The following is a 6770-nucleotide window of genomic DNA, read 5'->3' as shown; positions in this document are numbered from 1 at the left end:
ACTGATGAAGATCAAAGAGCACAGCCTTCAGTATGGATTACATCTCAATGTAAAGAAAACAAAAATCCTTACCAATGGACCAATAAACAGCAATCTTATCAATGGAGAAAAGATGGAAGTTGTCAAGGACTTCATTCTTCTTGGATCAACTATCAACACTCACGGAAGCTGGCTGGCTGGCTGTATGCCGTGGAAGTCGGTTCTAACTTATAGTGACCCTGTACAGGGTTTCCCAGGCTGTAAATCTTTACGGAGCAGAACGCCTCATCTTTCTCCCATGGTACATCTGGCAGTTTCGAACTGCTGACATTGTGGATCGCAGCCCAATTTGTAACCACTATGCTACCAGAGCTCCTTAGGTGAAGCAGCAGTTGAGAAATCAAACGACGTATTGCATTGGGCAAATCTGCTGCACCAAACCTTTTCAAAGTGTTGAAGAGCAAAGATGTCAGCTTGAAGACTAAGGTGTACCTGACCCAAGCTATGGTATTTTCAATCACCTCATATGCACGTGAAAGCTGGACAGTGAATAAGGAAGACTGTAGAAGAATTGTGTTGTTGGAGGAGAATATTGAAAGTGCCATGGGCTTCCAAAAGAACCAACAGATCTGTTTTGCAAGAAGTGCAGCCAGAGTGCTCCTTGGAGGCCAGGATGGCCAGAATTTGTGTCTCATACTTCAGACATATTGCCAGGAGGGATCAATCCCTGGAGGATATCATGTTTGGTAAAGAGGAAGACCCCCAGCGAGGTAGATTGGCAAACTGGCTGCATCAGTGGGCTCAAGCATGGCAACAGTAGTGAGGTTGGCCCAGGATTGGGCAGTGTTTCGTTCTGCTGTACATAAGGTCACTATGAGTCGGTACCAACTCGATGATGGCAACTAACAACAACAGTGACTCTGTGTATTTCTTCCATCTTGTGTTTATGTTTTCTGCATCCTGCTATAATTTGCCCAGAGAACCCTTCAATAACAAAAGTCGAGGCTTGAATTTTTTTCTTCAGTTTCCCCAGCTTGAGAAATGCTGAGCATGTCCTTTCCTTTTGGTTTTTTGTCTCCAGATCTTTGCACATTTTGTTGTAATTTTTGGCTTTGACTTCTCAAGCTGACCTTTGAAATTTTCTGTTCAGCTCTTGTACCTCCTCATTTCTTCCATTTGGTTTAGCATCTCTGCACTGGAGAGCAAGTTTCAGTGTCTCTTCTGACATCCATTTTGGTCTTTTCCTTCTTTCTTCTTAATGACTTTTTGCTTTCTTCACGTATGATGTTCTTGATGTCATCCCACAACTCTTCTGGTCTTCAGTCTTTACTGTTTAATGTATCAAATCTGTTCTTCACACTATATATCTAAGGTCATATTTAGGCTCTTGTGGACTTGTTTTCATTTTCTTCAGCTTCAGTCTGAATTTGCATATGCGCAATTGATGGTCTGTTCCACAATCTGCCCTGGCCTTGTTTTGGCTGATGATATGGAGCTTTGCCACCATCGCTTTCCACAGATGTCATCAGTTTGATTTCTGTGTATTCCATCTGGTGAGGTCCATGTGTATAGTCGTCTCTTATGCTGTCTAAAGAAGGCATTTGAAATGAACAAAGCATTGGCTTTGCAGAATTCTATCATGCGATCTCCAGCATCATTTTTGTCACCAAGACCGTATTTTCCAACTACTGATCATTCCTCTTTGTTTCCAACCTTTGCATTCCAATCACTGTTAATGATCAGTACATCTTGGATGCATGTTTGATCAATTTCAGATTGAAGAAGTTGGTAGAATTCTTCTATTTCATCCTCACTGGCTTTAGTGGTTGGTGCATAAATTTGGAATAATAGTGGTATTAAATGATCTTCCCTGTAGGCGCATGGATATTATCCTATCACAGACGGCGTTGTACCTCACAACTGATCTTGATATGTTTCTTTTGATGATGACTGCAACACCATTCCTCTTCAATTTGTCATTCCCGACGTAGTAAACCATGTGGTTGTCAGATTCAAAATGACCAATACCAGTCCATTTTAGCTCACTAATGCCTAAGATATCAATGTTTATGCGTTCCATTTCATTTTTAACATTTTCCAATTTTCCTAGATTTATATTTCGTACATTCTGTGTTCCATTTGTTAATGGATGTGTACAGCTGTTTCTCTTCATGTTGAGTTGTGCCCCATCAGCAAATGAAGGGTCCCGAGGGCTTTACTCCATTCGCGCCATCACGGTCAACTCTACTTTGAGGAGGCAGCTCCTCCCCAGTTGCATTTTGAGTGCCTTCCAAGCTGAGGGGCTCATTTTCCAGCACTATATCTGACAGTGTTTCTCTGTTGTTCATAGGGTTTTTAATGACTAAATATATGGAAGTAGTTCGTCACTCCTTCTTCCTAGTCTGTCTAGAAGCTCATCTGAAACCTGTCCACCATTGGTGACTCTGCTGGTATTTATAATACCAGTGGCATAGCTTTCAGAATCACAGCAACTCACAAGCCACCATACTATGACACAATTGCAGCAACTCCCAAGCCACCGCAGTACAACAGACAGACAGACAAGTGGTGGTTACTTAAAATATTGACTTCAAAAATTGCTGGAGTGTGCCATAAAGAGTACTAGAAAGAGATAATCATTGTGGTCTCATTCTACCCACAACAAATACTGTGTTTTTCCCGTATCACCCGCATTGCACACATAGGAAACTGACATGAGCAGAGTTGCCCCCTACAATATGTGTGTTATTTGCATAAAAAGTGGTGGTGACAGTGTTAGGTGCTTTCTGTTGGTTCCAACTCCTAGTGATCCTGTGCACAGTAACATAACACTGCCCAGCCCTGCTCTATCCTCACAGTTGTGATGTTTGAGTCCATTTTTGCTGACACTGTGTCGATCCATGTCCTTGGGAGTCTTCCTCTTTTACACTAACCTTCCTATTTACTAAGTATGATGTTCTGCTCTAGGAATTGCTCCTTCCTGACAATATGTGCGAAGAACAAGAGATGGAGTCTTGCCCTCCTCACTTCTAAGGAGCATTCTCTATCTACTTCTTCCAACACAGATTTGTTTGTTCTTCTGGTAATTTCAGTATTCTTCGCCAACACCATAATTCAAATGCAATGATTCTTCCAAACTTATTTTTGAGAATTTCTTAAATTACTACTCAGGTTTAGAGATTGAAACCAACTGCTAGAACAAATCTCATCTCGCCCCTGCTCACAAGCCTTCAGGGGCGCATGCTCAGTTGGTGGAGGCCTCGCTCCGTAAATTGCTACTCTCTCTCTGTTAGTCTCTTTTTAGGGGGTGGGAGCAGGGAATATATTTGTTAAACTTATGTATACTTCTACTCTACTGATTTTTCTACTAATACCAGGTGGTGTAGTGGGTTATGCATTGTTTTGCTAACCACAAGGTCATCAGTTCAGGTCCACTAAACACTCTTAGGGAGAAAGATGAGGTTTTCTGCTCCCATAAAGATTTACAGTCTTGGAAACCCTATATAGTGTTACTTTGAGTTGAAACCGACTTGATAGCACACAGTCAGCCAGTATAATCAAATAAGTTAACTCTTAGATGCTAAAATGCTAAGAGAGATATAATTTACATTTTATCCAAATATATTTCTCCAACGAGTTACAATGCATTTTCCCTCTGCCTCATTTTGAGCAGAAGATGAATGTGTTTACCCTTGTCTGTAATGTAAGTGGCTTTGTCTAGTTTCTTTTCAGAGCTAGAGTAAAAAGAATCACATGGCTTATTTTCATGGCGCTCTCTGCGTGTGTGCTCTCCTCAGCTGATCAGAGGCTCCCGGGAGAGAGGGGCCTACTTGGACCAGGGCTTTCCGTTCTGTTCCCCTGCTTGCTTTAGGGTGAAGACAAAGGCCAGGCGAAGGCACAGGACAGAATATAGCCTGTGTCTGTTTGTCCACAGTGGCTGTGGCTCACTCTGAAGAGGGAAAAATGTACCCCTGGTGGGTGCACCAGCCCCTCGATTCCATTTTGACAGCTCTGAGGAGTGCGCTTTCCTAATGCTGGGGATTAGAGTATAAATTGATATGACTGTAGGGAAACAGTTTAGCCTCACCTAGTAAAATGATGCTGTAGGATCAGCATTGGATTGTTTACCACAAGGTTGGTGGTTCAAACCCACCAGCCACTCCTTGGAAACCTGATACAAGGTTGCTATGAGTTAGAATTACCCCAACGGCACTTAACAAATACAGTTGAATGATATATATGAAGGTGTTACGGGTTCGAATCCCAAAGAAGGATGATGACCATTATAATGTCCAATTTAGAGAATTTTATTGGCACAACTATAGCTGGACGGCAGGGAGACAATAGATTCTCCTAAGTCTGCCGTGCCATAGGGAAATGGCTGCTAGTTTATATATGCTACATTCTTGGCTCAGGATCTAGGGACTTATCTAAAGGAATTTGCTGAAGCAGGGAATACAGAAGCCAAAACAGTGAATTAGTTTGCTTACAAGAAAACTAGGTAACAATAACAGGGTCAGTGTGACCACACGAGTTCCAATAACAAGACCATAAATCAGTTACAATGGTGCAAGGGTCCTTGAGGCACATAGTTACATTTACTACTCTAAAGAATGTCCTGGGTTCATAATCACACAGTAAACGCCACCTGTGAGGCTTGGTTCTGCCCTATCTGCCTCAAGGCCAGAGAAATTATGCTGGTTTTACAGATTCTGAGTTTTCACAAGGAGCTCTTTTGTTTCAAGGGGACTTCTGAAAGTTTGAGGGAAAATTCCATTATCTTTTCATTCCATTTTCCACGAACTTTAGAAGCCCCCTCGTGCCCCAAAAGAAAGGCTACATACTGCCTTCAAGAAGCAGCTGCTAACTTGGTCACAGTTCAGCTGTGTAGGAGGGGGAGCTGCATCATCTGCAGGCAGTGCCCATGTGTGGGGTGTTCAGACAGTGGTAACTCACACCCCTCTAGTGGCACATTCATCTGTAGGTGCTTCACACGCATCAGGTGATGCAAAGGGGGCATGGGCTACGATCCCACTCAAGTGAAGTCCAAAAACTGGCAAAGCTGGACCCTGTTGTTTACTGCGATTGACGTCATGAAACCAAACGTATGAATTGTTGAAGAGAAAACCAATTTACTCTGTAAACCTTCACTCAAGTCACGCAAAAAAGTGACAAAAAACCCATAGCCTGTTGTCTGAGGATGCATATATTGGGGCAAAGCTGTAAAGACAGGCCACGGACACGATGAAAGTCAGGCTCATGGTTCCTTATAGAGATGAATGGATCTTCATGATGGGGGCGTAATATGTGGGAGCTCCTGGGGAAATGTTGCTGTCTGTTTCCTATCTCAATAAGCTCAAGCAGGCATTCATTATTAGTCATTAAGCAAAGTGTATTTAGCACACGTTTAGATCCGTGTTTTTGTGTATGTGGTATTTTTCCCATAAAACATTCACTATGAGACACTTTATATATAAAGAAGCACGCTTGTGTTCATTAGGTGTAGGTTTAGCTCCGATATTTATGATGACTTTTGTTGTCTCTCTTTTAGAGGTTCTTTATTTTTTACATATGAACTTCTGACCCTGAAGAAATCTTTGACACTAGATATGCAAGTGGTAGAAAGAGAAAAAATGAAGTCATATATATACGTGAATGCAGTTTCTTTTGAAAACAGAGAGAATCATGGTAAGTTTTTGGTAAAATAATCCTGTCTCGATGAAAAGTGGAAGCTAGGTATTGAATTTCAAAAGTCTCTAAGACATATTAATGAAGGCTTAGCTAACTCTGAGAATCACCAAATCCTGTGAGAACCAAGCTCTGAAAAAAATTCATGGGAGTTATGGCTACAGAAGCATCTTAAATAAGAATATCAAAATGTAAAGCTGTTGTTTCTAGAAGTTTTCTCCATCTAGGTTATCACTTTTGAAGGTAGTGTGTTTCCATCTCTATAGTCCTTTCCTGAAGAATTTGGTACTCTTGAATTTACAGCACATCAAAATGGCAATTTGGACAACCTCATGGGACTCAAACTGTGTTTTCTTGGAAATGTTCTGGAACAAAAATAAGTCTGAAGGGACAAAATCAGGACTGTAGGGTACATGGGGTAAGGTTTCCCAATGAAATTATTATATATGACAGCCCTTGTTTCCCTCCAAGAATCAAGTGTATTGTTGTGATGGGAAAAAAATTCCTTGGAGCAACTTTCCTGGCCTTTTTCTTACCAATGCAATTTTCTGTTTTTAAAAAACTTTTTTGGAGGAACAAACAAGATAGCGGATCGGGTGGACGTGCAGTAAAGGAGCTCCGCCAGCAGCAACACAGAATACCCAACCAAGCAGGCTCAGGAGCTGGTCCCAGAACTCTGAACCACATATAAAGGAATATTTAGAAGGTTGGAAGGCTCACAGCTGGGGAAATTTGTGGCAGATGCAAGAAATTTATTGCTTTCTAGTCCTGGATGCTTGGCTGCTCCAGGAGCCGCTATCTTGGGTGAGACCAAGCGGGGGAAGGATCGGAGTGGCCACAGATGCCTGACAGACCGCTGAGATGAAGGTGTGGATATTATTTTCTTTTGGTATCTGTTCATTGGTCCCTTGCTGTCTATGCACCTCCATTCTGGTGATGATAGGGGTGCCTGAGCTAGTGGGCACCGCAGCCCCACCCTCAGAGGGTTCTACTACACATGCACACAGATCTCTTTGAAATTTAAAGAGACAGTTTCCAATTAAAACCAAACGGCCACAGCCGGCCCTGAACTGTTTCCAACTAGAAAAAACGTCTGAACAGGG

At 42.1% G+C, this 6770-nt stretch overlaps 1 protein-coding gene across 1 annotated transcript in view; it reads left to right on the top strand.

Moving 5' to 3' along the window:
• SERAC1 (serine active site containing 1) overlaps nucleotides 1–6770 on the top strand; it is a 56320-nt gene that overhangs the window by 19169 nt on the left and 30381 nt on the right. The gene's annotated exons all lie outside the window — the stretch shown is intronic.

The sequence above is a fragment of the Chrysochloris asiatica genome, unplaced genomic scaffold, assembly GCF_000296735.1.
Source record: "Chrysochloris asiatica unplaced genomic scaffold, ChrAsi1.0 scaffold00117, whole genome shotgun sequence".
Classification (NCBI taxonomy): Eukaryota; Metazoa; Chordata; class Mammalia; order Afrosoricida; family Chrysochloridae; genus Chrysochloris; species Chrysochloris asiatica.
The sequence above is the reverse complement of the archived record's forward strand: the minus strand, read 5'-3'. Positions and strand labels throughout refer to the sequence as shown.